We start from the raw sequence: 17,113 nt of genomic DNA, 5'->3' as shown, positions 1-17,113 counted from the left end.
TATGCTACTCTAATCCTAATTTGATTTTTTTTTAATGCAGCTAGAATGAATGATGCTGGCAGAGTATATAGCATTAAACAGGGCTATAGAGTGCTAAATTTCTAAGTGCAGGCCACTAAGAGATATTTTGTGTGCATAAATGTATTGGGGGTGTGCATTCAAGTAGTTTTTAAAATTAGTATTTCTCTCTCTTGGTTGGGAGTAGAACAGGGACAGGGAAGAACAAGAATATAAGCACTTCAGTAATTCTCAAGGATTTAAATCATCCAAAAGAGAAATTGTGAGGTCCCTTAACTGCTGTGATAGCATTCTGTGTACATGAGAAAACCCAGGAAAAGGTTGGATAGCTGTGACATGACACCAAGAGGGCTACAATAAACAGTCCATAAACTTCTTCAAAAATCAATCACGTTTTATGCTCCTTCTTTCCTTTAAAGAGGTTTTTTTCCCCTCTCAAATTATCGTATCAGTAAAAAATTCATATTTCCACTTTATAAGGTTGAATAAAGTTCTTGGTCTCAAAGGTGTTTTTTTGGCTTCCAAATAACTAATGAAATGTCAGCAAAGTTTTTTACATGCTCTCAGCCATAAGGATCAGAATTGCAGTTTATGAGGTTGGATCTTGGACCATGGAATGCACAGTACCAAGTAGTTATTATAGTTTTTTTGTTTGTTTTGTTTTTTGTCCATAATACAACTTCCTTCCAAATACTCTGGTTTGGGTTGAATTCTATCTCTCCCATAAATACGTTCAAGTCTCCCCAGTCCCTCGAATGTGACCTTATTTAGAACAGGATATTTGAGGATATGATTAGTTAAGGTCAAACTGGGTAATGGAGAGTTCTAATCCAATATGACTGGTGTCCTTATAAGAGTAGGGAACTTGGACACAGAGATAGACGCTGGGAAGAATTCCACATGAAGGTGGAGGTACACTCTGGAGTTAGACAGCTGCAAGCCAAGGAAAACCACGGATTGTCAGCAAATCACCAAAAGCTAGAAAGAGGAAGGGAAGGTGTTTTGATTTGTTAATGTTGCCAGAATGCAATACCAGAAAAAGGATTGACTTTTATAAAGGGGTTTTATTAAGTTGCAAGTGTACAATTCTAAGGCTGTGAAAACGTCCAAATTCAAGCACCAACAAGATACCTTTGAAGCCAGACAGCCCTGGGAGTTCTCAGAGAAATCGAGACCTCAACCAAGGGCTGGTGCTTTGAGGGTCTTTGACCCAGTCACAGGAGAGTATTCAAGGAATAGTCATTGCATACAGCCAAATAGTTTAATAAGCTCGATGCCAAGGAACCCTGGGAATGCTGGAGAGCCACGGGAATTCTCTGAGATGAACAGACCCTGTGCTGACACCGTGAAGGTTCTTGACCCAGCAGCAGGAAATTCAGCTGCAGGAAAGAACTCAAGGACTATCAGTGTAGACAGCGAAAGTATACAAAGCTTAGCCAGTGTGTATCACTCAAAACTTTAATACATAGTGAAGATACAGGCTCAAAGATGAGTTCAGGCATTCTCTAAAGGAGAAGAAGGTGACATTGGGATCCTTGCATTATAAACATAAGGAAGGGCCCTTCCCCCTTTTGCTATGCTAATAAGGGATTGATGAGCTGTACTTTTCAGGGAGGAGGGCTAGGTTGGTGGTTGGGGGGTGTCTTACGGTCACTTTTTGTTATGGGTCTTAGGGTCACTTCCCTTGCCCTCCTCCCCTTTCTAACCTGCCTCTCCTTCCTGGAGAAAAGGCAGCATCCAGGTTCCCTGGTCACACGGGAAGGCACATGGTGATATCTGCTGGCCCTCGTTGGTTTCAAAATGGCTCTCTCAGCTCCTGCGGATCCTTCTGGCTTCCCCTGGGGGCTTTACTTCTGCATCTCCAAATGTCTGTCTGGTTTCATCTATCTGCTCTCCGTGTCCGCTCTGAGTTCTTTCTCTCTCCAGGCACTCCATTAAGGACTCCTATAAACTAATTAAGACCCACCTTGAATGGGTGGGGCCACAACCCCATGGAAATAATTTAATCAAAACACACCAACCCACAATGGGATTGCCCCAGAAGATTGGATTAGGATTAAAAGAACATGGCTTTTCTGGGGTACAGAACAGTTTCAAACGAGCACAGAACGATTCCAGAGGAACGTGGCCCTGCTGACCCCTTGATTTCGGACTTCTAGCCTCCACAACTGTGAGACAATAAATTTGTCTGTGGGACTTGGTTAGGCAACCCTAGGAAACGCAGACAGCTTCCATTATTCTTTCACCTTCTCACAAAATCTGTGATTACATGGGAAACACACACTTAGCATGGGCAGCCTCACCAAGGGATTTCTAAAAGCAGTGTTAGGGAAAAACAATTTGGACTCTTTATTAGAATAAAAAGCCCTGTTTATCAACCCAGTGCTCTTCCACTTGCCAGATCAATGTGGTAGGAGAGGTCTCTGCCTTTCCAGGTCATGTCTCCTTGCATTAAGATGTAATCACTACCCTGGCATATACGCCTTACCAAGGATAACAGGTGGGTGCAGTTGGCAGTAACTGATCCCTTTTTATGACTCACAAAAAACCTGGCACATCCTCTACGACAGTGAGCAAATCCCAGAAGCCCCAATCATCAGGTAATTGCTTGATTGTGAATGGATTAGTCCTGGGGCCTAGAAGTGCCTGATAAGGAAAAGGATACACAACTGTGGAACTCTCATTATTTTTCTGTTGTATTTGGTATTTCAGTAGAAAGAAGGCCAGGATCACGTTAGAATTTTAATGAAGAGAATTTTTCACCTCAGTCTTAATCAGAATATCATGTTCTACTCCCCCATCACCTCTTTCTCTCACCACACAGAGCTCTTACCTAGAAATTGATGGGTATTCACTACGGAGTGAGAACAATACATGCGCAGAAAAGAAAGCCTGAGAGTCAAACCTGCTAGACCAGGAAAACAATCAATTATCTGAGAGATTCAGACCCCTGATCTTTTGTGTCCTGTACTGCTCAGGTGAAAATTGGGCTTTTCCTAAATTGTCTCAAAATCGCTTCAGTTTCCTTCTTTGCTGGTGGAGTTTTTGTAGCATTGTGCTTTTTCAGCTGAACGTCATTTCAAACGGGAATGAGGAGAGACACTGTCCTTATGTCAATAGGATGGGCGTGGGTTTGCTGAGAGATTAGTGTGTTTGCATGTGTTACTCTTCTCAAAGATTACTGCTCTCAGCCCCAGATTGCTGGTGCTAGTACTATAACCCCATCAGCTTGAGTCCTAGGCAAAACGCTTGAGGAAGAAGAGAACCTGGTGAGAAAAGAACAGAAGTTGTGGGGAGATAGCCCTGGGTTACTTTCCTGATGATTCCACCAGTTTCCTGCAGGCCTTTGGTAAATTATTTAATCTCTCTAGCCCTCGTTCCTGATCTTAGAAAGGACAAGCTTCATAGGATTGTTGCTACAATCAGATGAGAGCACAGATTTAAGCAGTTAATAGTGCAGGGGAAATATAAGTAGTTAGCATCTAATTCCCTTCTTCCCACCTAGGAAGAATGGTCATACATCCTGGTTTTCCTGTTGTGTAAGTAATAATTATTAATAGTCCTCAAATATCTTGGTTAGGATGATAAGTTACATGGTTACCCTACACATAGGTAAAACTGATCTTTCATCACTTACTAATGTTATTTGTGGTAATACCCTGTCTTTGTCAGAGAACTTGAATTGCAAGAAATGGAACCTGCTCAAGCCGGCTCAAGCAAAGAGGGGAATTTATCGGGAAACTGCAAGAGGTAGTTCACCAAACAGCCAGGCTACCCGAGGGACCAGCATGCAGAAACTGAAGTCATTATTCTCTCTCCAGAGACTCAAGGTCTCAACTGCTTCTCTCTGCACATCTGGTTTTATCTTTTCCTTTTAAGCACACTAGCTTTTGCTGCTTTAGCATGCAAGTGGACGCTATTTTCTCCAGCTTTACACCATCTTTCAGTTCCCAAGTCCACCAGACGTTAAAGTTAAATTAACTCCAATTTCCATATTCCTGAATAAAAGAATTTCTGAGTATCTTCATGTTCACAAATACATTACAAACACAACTATCTTGGGTCTAGTAACCAGCTATGGGAAAAGCAGCTGTGACCGGAGGAAAGAGGATGTCACATGGTGTGCATCCCATTTATCAGAGTCTCTGCAAACATCCTCTCTGAGAAGGGAGCATGGGAAGGTTCTCTAAGAAGAGTGTGGAATAGAGAATAGGTGGTTGATAGAGGAAATAATGGCCTCTTCAATATCCCCACCCCTCACATTCAATATTTTGATATCCCATTGAGGCACTTCATATAATATAATCATCAAATGGGATGATTTCTATGCTCCCAGAATTCAATCACACTTATGCGTCTGAGGCTCATTAACTTACATATTTTCTCAGTGCTAGGTGATATCTAAGCTAATAAATTAACTTTTCTTAAGTGTTCATATTTGAGAATGAATTTAAATGCTCCCTCACTGTTGCCAGTCAACATGTTTTCGTTTTACCAAAAGCTTCCTAGGGACAGGATAGCTTAAGCTAGAGCTTCTCAAACCTTTCCAACAGAGATATTTCATATTCTGAGGGTTCTAAGATTGTAGCACAAAGTAAGCATGAAATTTCTCATGTTTTAGTTTTAAAGCACAGTTTGGATTTGCATTTTAGAAGACATTAGTGTCTGTTTAGATGTAACTATTTCTCTCAAGTTTTTGAGTGAAGCCACTGTTCTTGAACAATGTGCCATGATTCTCCTGTGATGGAGCATCTCTAGGCACAGCACCATGTGCCTGCCAGGCTATACATGTCCTGGTTTTTGACAAGCATGGAATTTACTAGGCATCAAGATAAGTCATGAGGGAGTCATTTTAGAGTAAAGGGCCTTTTTTTTTTTTTTTTGCCTCTCTTATCAGATCATTTAACATTTGAACAACAGTGTACGGGTTTGGGTCTGAAGAATATTCATTCTTTCTTCCACTTTCAACTAACTAGCTATGGGGATCCTGAGTAAGTTACTGGGCTTTTCATGACTTCAGTTTTCTTATTTCTATAGTGGAGAGGTTAATGAAGGACTATGGTAAAAACAGAATAAGGTATTATAGGTATATTACGTGGCATGGCGTCTGGCACGTTATATCTCCCCTTCTCTTTAATTTCTTCTGTGTGTATAAAGATTGCTCTCCCCAATAACTCTCTCCCAAGAAGCCCAATAACTTACATCTCTCTTTAGTCATGTAAGTACCTTCTTTTCTCTTTAGTTGAAGTATCTGAGTACTCTGGGACCTCAGGAAAAAAAAGCCAGAGACAGGAAGTGCTGGAAATCAGGCTGGATTCCTGCAGCTTTCTCTTAATATAAATGAAGTGTTTCTTGGCTTGTCATTCAGATTCACCCTTTCTTCCCCTTCTTCTTTCCTGTACCACGTGGAACCCAGAAATGAAAGGATTACCAAAAATGGTGGCATGAGCGATTTAAGAAATGTCTGAAAAGGTTCATTCCCTCTATGTAAACTCCACAGTCAACTGAGAGGAAGCACCAGTGACTAACTTGACTAATCTCTGTGGGCTCCTTCTTCCAGTTTTGAGTCTGGCTTTTTGTCTTTCTACCCAATTCATGGTCTAATCCCTTCCCCTCTACCTTTATGCCCAGGCTCTGGCTCTCAGAAGCCAGTATTGGAATTCATACTTGTTTCTGCTTGTCCAGGAGATGGAATGGCAGTGGAACTAGATTTACCTGTTCGTTAACACCCTCCACAATAAATTCCTTAGAGTAAACAATACAACATGGACTCAAAACTTGGACCCCAAAGCACTGCAGGTCCTAAAAGAAAGGTGCATTTTCCTTACTCTGGTAGGCTTGCCATGTGTTATTTTTACCTTAGTAAGAACAGAGAAAGAATAATATCAGACGCCAAAGGGAAGGGCACACTGAGGCGTGAGAGCAGAGCCTCTTCTTCTGTAAACTGTTTCAAGGAAATATCAGGGCAGAAACCAGTATCCCTTTGAAGGCCCTTAGACTCAAAGCTATCAGTTGACAGTCACTTATTCACCAGCCCTCTCTGCCCCTATATACATACACAAGAAGGAAGCCCAAGGCATGAGATAGTAGAGAGAATCACTGCTGGTAAAGGGCCTAATTAATATAAAGGGTCTCAGGAGAACCAGATATTAGTCACCTTCTGTCTCAATAATTCTGTGTAATAAACCACCCCAAAACTCAATGGCTTATAATAACAAGTATTTTTTATCACAATCATGAGTTTGTGGATCAGTTGTAGCTCTGCTGATCTGAGACAAACGGGGCTTGGGTTTAGGTTGCTGGTTGGGTTCAGGGCTGCTTCACATGTGTTGATTCCAGGGCCTAGCTAAAGGGGCAGTAGCTACCAGGAATATCTTACGGTGGGATCATGAGGCTCAAGCACCCAGATAAACCAAGCAATCAGACTGAAGGCCTCTACTGAGCCATATCCACAAACATTTCATTGGCCAAAAAACTCGTACAACCAAACCTGTGAGACTAGTAATTATAGTTGGTCCCAAGAAGGAGAAGCTCTGAGTGACTTTTTGCTGAAGAACAATCCATTCTATCAGCCAGATTCAACCACATATGGATTCACCAACTCTAGTTCATTGAACCCTGGCAGCTTAGAGTTGGAGGGGAAGTTAGTGGTCACTTAGTACATACTCCTCTCCTGAAAACAGGGTTGCTCCCCACAGCATTTCTGAAAGGTCTGATGAGCCTCAGTTCTTACATGTCTGCTTGATCTAGAACTTTGACTATCTTTGAAGAAGCATTTTATGTTTCTCATGTTAGAAAAATTCTTCCTAAAATCCTCTTCTTTCTTTTACTCATGTGTCTTGGTTTTGAATCTCAAGCTGCACATAAAACATTTAATATCTTGTCCACATGGTGGGCCTATAATAATGGTGTGCTTGGCCAGGCCTGGTTTCAGGTGCCACAGTGGGCCTAAGAACAGGCTGTAAAGTCAGGCTTCCTAGGTCAAATCCTGCCTCCACCATTCCTGGCTGTGCGCATTTACAATGTGCCTCCATTTCATTTGCCAATAAAATGGGGTAATAATATCCACATTATACTAGTCTTGAACAAGCAGTTAACAGACCATAGTAGCACTTAATAAACATTGGCTATTACAGAGTTGGAAAAAATCTGTTAGCTCATGTCTACTTCCAATGAAATATCCTGTGTTCTTTCAACTGTGCCATCTGCACAGTGTCCCAATGCTTCTTCTCTTCCTCTAGCTTAATATGATCTGTACTTTGATCACACTGGACACAAGGGAGGCCAGAAGGACAGCAAACTTCTTAGTGTAGCCTAAGTTCATAGCAGTTACTTTGCAGTCCCCTCACATTGTTAACTCACTGGGGCACATCTAGCTGTTTCCAAAAGCATTGTTGCTATAAGTAGTCTTTCTGATACTGTATTGAGACAGGAAACTTTGTTTTAAAAATTAGGTACATGGTTTTATATGTATTCTGATTAAATTTTGCCATTTACTTTGCCTGCCATTTTAGGCTTTTAAGATTTTTTTTTTTTTTTTGAATTCTGATCTGTTTACCTTTCCCATTTTTTTTCCAGCTCAATAATCTTGATGAATGTATCTTTTTTATGTCATCCAAATCACTAATAAATATGTTGAACAGGGCAAATCATCCTGCAGGATTCTACTAAAGTATGTCCTCTAGGTTTTTTCATTCAATTGTCAAAAATGTATTAAATGTATATTCATGCCAAACCTTTTGTAAGGCATGAGGGACACAGTAATAAGAAAAACCACTATTGTCCTTACCCTCAAGGAGCTTGCAGTTTAGAGAGGAAAATGGACAATGATTATAAAATCATACCCCTAAATGTATAATTATAGTAGCTGAAAAATATTTGGGGGCACACATAGAGGGAGGCAGGTGGTGAACCGAACCTGTTGTGAGGAGGATTCAAGGGAGGCTTCTGGGATGAGGAGCTGTGTGAGCTGAGAGCCGAAGGATGACCGGAGGTCAACAAAGTGAACGTGGGGAGGGCCCTGCAGGCAAAGGGCAAGCAAAAGCACAGGCCTAGTGATGAAGCACAGTGTGGTCAGTACACAAATGAAGGCTGGTTTGGCTGGAGCACAGATACTGAGGGAAGTGGTGTGGCACAAGTGCCGGTCTAGAAGTTGGCTCTGTTAGGAAAGCATTGGCTAGATCTGGAAGGTTTTATGTTGGGGGGTGGCATAGTAAAAGGCTTTATGTAGGGGAGTGGCATAGTAAGATCTTCATTCTTAAAAAAATCACTCCATGTTGAGAAAGGTTAAGAGAAAGGCAAGAGGGAGGGCACCAGAGTCTTTGCCCCGTGTGGAGCTGGCAGGGATCTGGGTTCCCCGGGAAGCTGGCTGTGAGGTCAGGAGTCTTCATCAGTGAACAGCGCTTCAGCCCTCCCAGTGTGGCCATCAGTCAGCACAACATTCTGAAATTTTTTGCTCATTGCAACGATCTTGATTGGGAGATGAGAAAATACTTAAAGAATGAGTATGTGGCAAAGAGAACCAAGAGCAGGGAGCATGGCAACGTGATGCGAAAAAGACTTTTTAATCCTGCAGAGGAATCTCAAAAGTAAATTATGTTTTCACTGGATGCCTTGGCTGCAAGAAGACCTAAAACTCTTGGTTGATAGCCAAAAAAAATCCTGTTAGGTCTCTGTGGTCCTTTACTAGAAAACGTGACCCATTTTTGAACCTTGGAATAATAAGGGAATCCTGGAATCTGAATACTGGTTGGGTGGAGAATTTGGTAGTAGTAGTAGTATCTTCTACTAACAAATTCAACTTCTAACAAGTTCCTTCCTTTTGTTTGTGGACAGTTCACCTCCAAGGAACTTACCTCCCTCAATAAAATAATATATTTTAATATTTCCTTGCTCTTGGACACTTCTGGAATTAGGGTACCATTAGGCTTCCCTTTTTAACAACATGATGATTCTGAAGCTTAAAAATTGAAGGCACGTGCTAGGGCAAAAGGAGCTGTGAGAGGTGCATGGGTGGTTCAGTAGTAGAATGCTCACCTTCCATGTTGGGAGACCCAGGTTCAATTCCCGAATCATGTACCCCCCCAAAAAAGGAGTTGTGAAGAAATCACATCCATGTTAAGTATATGAAATGTTCTAACTTTGTTTTTAAAAAGCTGTTTTTTTGTACTAAGAAATGATGATCATGCATCTATGTGATGATGTTAAGAATTACTGATTGCATATGTAGAATGGAATGATTTCTAAATGTTGTGTTAATTTCTTTTTTTCTTGAATTAATAAAAAAAAGAATAAACAAAAAAAGCTGTTTTTTTGAAGGTTAAATATTTTTATTAACATTGATAAAATCGTATCTTTGCTTAAGATTTTAATTTTAATGGACTTTTCTTCCCCATGTGGTTGAATATGCCCACCTGGGTGTCGGTTAACTACTAGATATTAAACTTAGGCCAGCTTGTCTCTTTTTCATCTGGGGAAGGGCTTATCTTCCCAAACCCATATCTGGCAGACGTCCCATCTCCTGGTTGTTTCTGAGACTTGTGCTAATCAGGAAGTCAACAATTCCCTACCATTGCCACAGTGGGACCTCAGTCTTCTTGTCTGATATTGTATCAAGGAATAGTTTGTGAGTTCCATCCAGTGGAATTCCGTATATAATGCCTAGCATGAGGGCTCTTTGGTGTTGATGTTTAAGAAGTATTTTCCCCATCACATGAAAATGTTCAAGAGAGTAGACAATCACTTAGTAAAGTGGTTATAGAGAATAATAGACATAAGATGAAGGGATGGGGAAATAAGCAGAATTAATTCTATGGTCAAGACTGAGATTGTATTATTCTTATTCAGTCTCCCTGAACATCAGATAGCACAGGTACAGAAATGAGGCATTTTGCCTTTAGAGGTATGTAGTAAACTGACTATTTTATGGTAGGGTGGTGAGTGCTACGATTAGGTTGATGTCTTAGAAAGAAAATAGAGAAGGGGCATCCAGGCCCAGCCTTTAGGGAGAAGGGGGCCATTCCAAGAAAGCCACTTAGAAAAGATGACCTTTGACAAACAGAATGAAAACAGGATATATTCTGGGGAACTTCAGATCATTTAGCATGACTGGAATATGGGAGCTGGTAGTGGGGGAAGATCACAAATGCCCTTAAATCATGATAGAACTTTATCCTCAATGCTGTGATGACTGACTGCAGATTTTAATAAGTGGGCTTGGATTTGGGAAGGGTTAGTTGGAAGGGTGATGTGTTTCAATTTTTACTTTAGTAAGGTTTTTATGGTTATAGTTTGGGGGATAGGTTGGAGGGGAAGAGAGATAGGCTAAGGAAGAGCAATTAGATATTTGCTATAACTTAGGTGAATGATGAGGGCCTGAATTAAAGAAGTGGTGCTGAAGATCAAGAGGAAGGACTAGACTTGAAGGGAGTTTGGACATAGAAGCCACATGACTGACCAGGGGTAGAGTTCAAGAAAAAGCGTAGGATGTCTTGGGTGTTTGGTGCTGATGGTGCCCTGCCCCAAGAGGGCAGGAGTACAGAGGAGTGGTGGTGTGATGTACTGAGTTTGAGGTGTGTGGGAAATCTGGGTGGAAGCAGCTGAGAGACTGCTGGGTATCAGATCTGGAGCTCGTTGGCGTTGAATAGACTAAATCAGTACTAGGAAATGACAGCATGCTGGTAACAGCTAAAGTCCTTTGGGCCAATGTCCATAGTCAACTATAAGGGTTGTCATTGTGTGTGTGTGTGTGTGTGTGTGTGTGTGTGAGGGTTGTTTTAAAGAGCAAAATGAAACTTTGGGGATCACTCAATTTTTCTTTTAATTGTATAAGTAATACATTAGTACATTTTAATAGAACATTGAAACAATGTATAAGTTTAAAGGTTGGTATCCTCAGTCACACCCCAGTACTACTTGATTCCCCAGAAGTATATAACATTGACATTTGGGCGGATTTCCTATGTGTTTACATAAACATATATAAGGACAGGAGGAAGAACCTCAAATGTGGGAGAAAGATGTGCCAAGGCAGACCAGGGAGAGTGGTGTCATAGATTGCCAAGAGGTTACGGATGAGGGAATGCCATTGTATCAAAGTAAGGGTTGAGATGCCAGTCGATTTGGTTCCTCTACCAACTGTGACCTTAGAGCCACTTTAGGTGGTGTGGTGAGGAGTGAGTGGAAGTCGAAGTGGAGTGGAGGACATAAGCAAATTTGAAAAATCTTGGCGCTGAAGGTCAAGGGAGGGTCTTCATTCAAATCAAAAGAAAAAGATGCTTGGGAATTGGGTATATGCTGAAAAGAATGCTGGAAAAGAAGGGATTAATTTACAGGGAGTGAAATCTTTGGGGATGTGGAAATAGATGAGATTCTGGGCTTCCACTGACAATGATTTACTTTTTCCAGAAAAATCAGAAAGTCTGAAAACTTGAAGCACTATAGTATTTCTTTCATACAGCAGTGAATGCTATTTGTACAGGATTAAGAGTACATGTTCTGTTCTGCTCTCTGAGGGCCAAAATCTCAGACATACTGACATAGTCACCCTTAGCTAGTGATAGGCCTGTAAGTCTTTAATAACTGGCTTTTGGGGGGAAAGGGGCCCTAATATGTAGTATTTGTCATCTTCCGTGGTGTAAATGCTCCTGCCCTGGCTGATTTCATGCCATCAACCTGGCGCCCCTGAAGGTGGAGTTGGGAAGAGATGTGCACAGCAGTTACCAGGTGATTTCCCACCACCACACACCACCGCCATGTTGAGGAGCTATGGAGAATCATCAAGGCAATGGATTGCCCACTAATAGGTCCCTTTTCCACCACCAGCATTTTGTCAGTTGAAAGAACCTGCAACCTGAGTTGTCTACAAAAGCCAGACTATTATGACTTCTGTGACAGAGCAGCTGTAGTATGGGATCACTGCGATGTGTCACTTTGCAGAAGACCAAATAATCACAGCCCAAGTATATTTAGAAGGGAACTGAGACCTGTCTCTGCCATGATGGTTGGTTATGAGCCCCAGGAATAGCAGAGTTCAGAAGCTCAGATGCCACTGGCCTTCAACTGCCTTCTCCACAATCACATCACTCTGGTGATGTAGCCAACTCAAAGACTGTGGGGACCTTAAAAATCAGCACAAGGTATTTACAAGATGTTACCTAGCTGTGTGACTTCTGACAGGATGCTCAGCCTCTCTGAACTTCAACTCTCATTTTTTAAATGAAGTTATTGGACTAGTTTACCATGTTGTTTACCACTGAATCCTTAGAATATCAGGTCTAAACACTAAATAATCATTAAGGCTAATTTTTTTGTGTGTGGGTGATAAGAAAGTTTTGCGACTTGAGGACAGAAAAAAAAGAGAAAGGCAAGAGTGTTTATGGGGGGACCACTCAGGAGGCTATGGTGGTAATTCAGGCAAGGGATGAAAATAGTTTGGATCCAGATATGGTCAATAGAGATGGGTAAAAATTGATGGATCCAAGAGGTATTTGGGAATGAAATAGACAGGACTAACAGCATAAACATGGAGAGGAGATGAGGTATAAAGGTATAACAGAAACCCTTAGTTTCTCATTTTTATAACTGTATGAATAGTGGTGGCCTTGACTGTGACAGGGAATACTGGAGGTGGAGCAAGTTTAGGGAGAGAATGAGAGGAGTTTAATTTCAGACATGCAGTGTTTGGGTAACATCGAGACATCCAAGTAAAGATGTTGAGGATTGATAGTAATAGCAGACGCTTATATCATGCTTTGTGTCAGGTACTACTCAAAGCACTCTGCACATGAGATTTGGTTTACTTTTTACAGTAACCCTACATGATAGATTCTATTATTAATTCTACGTTGTAGATAAGGAAACTGAGGTACAGAGAAGTTACATAATCTGCCCAGAGTCACAAGGCTTGTCGGTAGAGTTTAATTTGCAAGTTTGAAACTGAGAAGAAAGGCCTAGACTGAAGTTATAAATTTGAGAATCATTGGAAAGCCACGGATATGCAGGAAATGCCCCAGAAAGAAAGCATAGAGTAAGAAGAACTGAAAACTTGAGACTGTTAAGAAAAACTATCCAAAATCTGTAATTAAGGCAAAGAGGATGACTGCATGACCTTTCAATGTTATGCTAAGTCATTGTTTATCAGGCTTACCCATGGATTACTTAATTTTTTAGGAAAACATATCATTGTTTGGCTTTGCTTTTTTAGTGTTAATTAAGAACTTGGACTCTGTGAAATTCCATTTATGTGTATTTTTGTGCCCAGTAAATTATTTCAATACTGTTGGGAAAAACAACAACAACAAATATCACAGTTAATGAAAACATAACCAAACAGCAATCTTATTCTAATTTTCTTTTCTTAAAGAACTACATAAACCCATCTCCCCAAATCCTCTTAGAATGAGCTTTACTATTTTGCTGGTTCTTTCAGTAATTAATGAATTGAATAAAATCTTAGTCTCTATTTGCTAAAAAGTCATGCTTTAATTTTGGAGAATTACCCTATGAAGGACCTGGGCCTCGAAATCTTCAATTGTTTTCGAGAGAGTCCTTTTACTAGCCACAAATCCACCCACAATTACCACACCCACATTTTTCCTTTTTTAAATTTATTCATTCTTTAAAAACTATTACTGGAAAACTATTTAGTACAAGGCGTTGTGTAAAACTCAGGCCATGTGGATTCAGACATGAAAAAGACACCTTTGGAATGTTTACAGTCCGTGGGGAGGAGGTAGATGGACAGGTCAACAGGGAACTGTAGTGTGAAGAAGTCCACGGAAGAGCTCCTTACAGGGAGAATACTGTGGGGCTTGTGTAAGGCTTTGCACTAGATGTCCAGTGAGGAAGGGGACTTAGACTGGTAGAAGTGAGAAGGAACAACAGAGGAATAACATGAACAAAGGTGAGACAGCAAAAGAAGATATCGTGATAAATTTTATTAATGTTCTGCTGATATTCAATTAGCCTTTGCTTTGGATGCCCCCAATCTGCCAATATCTAAAAGATGTAGGGGAATGGTTTAATCTAACAGCATGAAATTTTCCATTCTGACCAGTGTCATGTGTACAGTTCAGTGATATTAATTATAATCACAGTGTTGTGTTACCAGTACTGCCATCTATTAATAAAACAGTTCCATCACCCCAAACAGAAACCCTGTGCTCATTACAGAGTAACTCCTTGATCCTCCTGCCCCTACTCCACCCTTGATAACCTGTTATATACTTTCTGTCTCTGTGAATTTGCTTATTCTAGATATCTCATATACATGAAATCATACAATATTTATCCTTCTGTGCCTGATTTATTTTACTCAATGTGAGGTCTTTAAGGTTCATCCACGTTATAGCACATTCCAAACCTTCATTCTTTTCAGTGGCTGCGTAATATTACACTGTTTGTGATTATCTGAGTTTGTTTATCTTTTCATCTGTTGATGGACACTGAGTTGTTGCCAGCTTTGGCTTGTAAATAATGCTATGACTATTGGTGTACAAATATCTGTTCTAGTCCCTGTTTTCAGCTCTCTTGGTTACATACTAAGAAGTGGACTTGCTGTGTCATATGGTAATTCTTCCATATGGGATACTGAGTCAAGGAACAAAGTTCGTTCTTAATGTTAAAGGAGAAAATAACCACTATAAAAACAGAGAATAAAAATAATCACCTACCTAGATTTCCAAACTTATTTTCTGAAAAGGGAGCTTTAAAATTCATGCATAAAATGAACAAATAATCCTCTAAAAGTAGGTTTTCAATAATGATATTCCTAAGTATGCTCTGTGCAAAATCAGACGAGGCAGTCCTATTTCCGTGCCCTACTCAATGCTATCAGGCTACATTTTTTTTTAAAAACTTTTTTTTATTAATTAAAAAAAATTAACAAACAAAAAATTTAGATATCATTCTATTTTACATATACAATAAGTAATTCTTAATATCATCACATAGTTGCATATTCATCATTTCTTAGTACATTTGCATCGATTTAGAAAAAGAAATAAAAAAAACAGAAAAAGAAATAAAATGATAATAGAGAAAAAAAACCTATACGTACCATACCCCTTATCCCTCGCTTTCATTTACCATTATTTCAAACTGAATTTATTTTAACATTTGTTCCCCCTATTATTTATTTTTATTCCATATGTTCTACTCTTCTGTTGATATAGTAGCTAAAAGGAGCATCAGACATAAGGTTTTCACATTCACAGAGTCTCATTGTGAAAGCTATGTCATTGTTCAATCATCATCAAGAAACATGGCTACTGGAACACAGCATTACATTTTCAGGCAATTCCCTCCAGCTTCTCCACCACATCTTGAACAACAAGGTGATATCTACTTAATGCGTAAGAATAACCTCCATGATAACCTCTCGACTCTGTTTGGAATCTCTCAGCCATTGACACTTTGTCTCATTTTATTCTTCCCCCTTTTGGTCGAGAAGGTTCTCTCAATCCCTTGATGTTAATTCTCAGTTCATTCTAGGGTTTTTCTCAGTCCTTTGATGCTGAGTCTCAGCTCATTCCAGGATCTTTGTCCCACGTTGCCAGGAAAGTCCACACCCCTCGGAGTCATGTCCCATGCAGAGAGGGGGAGGGTGGTGAGAGTGCTCATCGTATTGGCTGGAGAGAGAGGCCACATCTGAGCAACAAAAGAGGCTCTCTTGGGGGTGACTCTTAGGCCTAAATTTTAAGTAGACTTGACCTATCCTTTGTGGGGTTAAGTTTCATGTGTACAAACCCCAAGACGGGGGGCTCAGCCTATAGCTTTGGTTGTCCACACTGCTTGTGAGAATATTAAGAATTCAACTTGGCGGGCCGCGGTGGCTCAGCGGGCAAAGTGCTTGCCTGCTATGCCGGAGGACCTCGGTTCGATTCCCGGCCCCAGCCCATGTAACAAAAACAGAAAAACAAAATACAATAAAACAAGAAAATGTTTAAAGATGTTTCCCTTTCTTCCTTCCTTCCTTCCTTCTATCCTTCCTTCCTTCTCTCTGTCTTTCCTTTAAAAAAAAAAAAAAAAGAATTCAACTTGGGGAAGTTGAATTTCTCCCCACTCTCACCATTCCCCGAAGGGGGCTTGCAAATACTTTTCCAGTCACTGATCAAATCATTCTGGGATTCATTGGGGGATCACTCTGGACAAACCAACAAAATCTCATGTGCTACCTGAGATTACAAGTACTTATGACATTCAATCAAACTATCTACATGAGTTATATTAGGAAATGCTCTAGTCAAAATCTAAATTTTGTAACAAATAAACATTTTTTGCTTTAGTCTCACACAAAGGTGACATTTTAAAGTATTATCTATTTTCAGCACCCTGCAATAATGACATTCCTTTGTTCTTCCTCATGCCAAAACATTTTTAAAATTTGTACATTGTACATTTCACTATTATTATACATTCTAGGCATTCCTAGATTATACCATCTCGATCTTTAACATCTATCTTTCTTTCTGATTTCATTTATGTTCCCATCCCTCCTCCCTCTATCATTCTCACATGCAGCTTCATTCAGTGTTTTAACATAGTTACATTACACTTAGGTAGTATTGTGCTGTCCATTTCTGAGTTTTTGTATCCAGTCCTGTTGCACAGTCTGTATCCCTTCAGTTCCAGTTACCCACTATCTTACCCTATTTCTATCTCCTGAGGTCTCTGTTACCAATGACATATTCCAAGTTTATTCACTAATGTCGGTTCATATCAGTGAGACCATACAGTATTTGTCCTTTAGTTTTTGGCTAGTCTCACTCAGTGTAATGTTCTCTAGTTCCATCCATGTTGTTACATACTTCATAAGTTTATTCTGTCTTAGAGCTGCATAATATTCCATCGTATGTATATACCACAGTTTGTTTAGCCACTCCTCTGTTGATGGACATTTTGGCTGTTTCCATCTCCTTGCAATTGTAAATAATGCTGCCATAAACATTGGTGTGCAAATGTCCGTTTGGGTCTTTGCCCTTAAGTCCTCTGAGTAGATACCTAGCAATGGTATTGCTGAGTCATATGGCAATTCTATATTCAGCTTTTTGAGGAACCACCAAACTGCCTTCCACAGTGGTTGCACCATTTGACA

General features: G+C 40.2%; 1 pseudogene; it reads left to right on the top strand.

The window, feature by feature from the left end:
• Positions 1–1,291: 1,291 nt before the first annotated feature.
• Positions 1,292–17,113, top strand: part of LOC143683329 (hydroxymethylglutaryl-CoA synthase, cytoplasmic-like) — a 66,808-nt pseudogene continuing 50,986 nt past the window's right edge.

The sequence above is a fragment of the Tamandua tetradactyla genome, chromosome 5, assembly GCF_023851605.1.
Source record: "Tamandua tetradactyla isolate mTamTet1 chromosome 5, mTamTet1.pri, whole genome shotgun sequence".
NCBI classification, from domain to species: Eukaryota; Metazoa; Chordata; class Mammalia; order Pilosa; family Myrmecophagidae; genus Tamandua; species Tamandua tetradactyla.
This window is presented reverse-complemented; position numbering and strand designations above follow the sequence as displayed.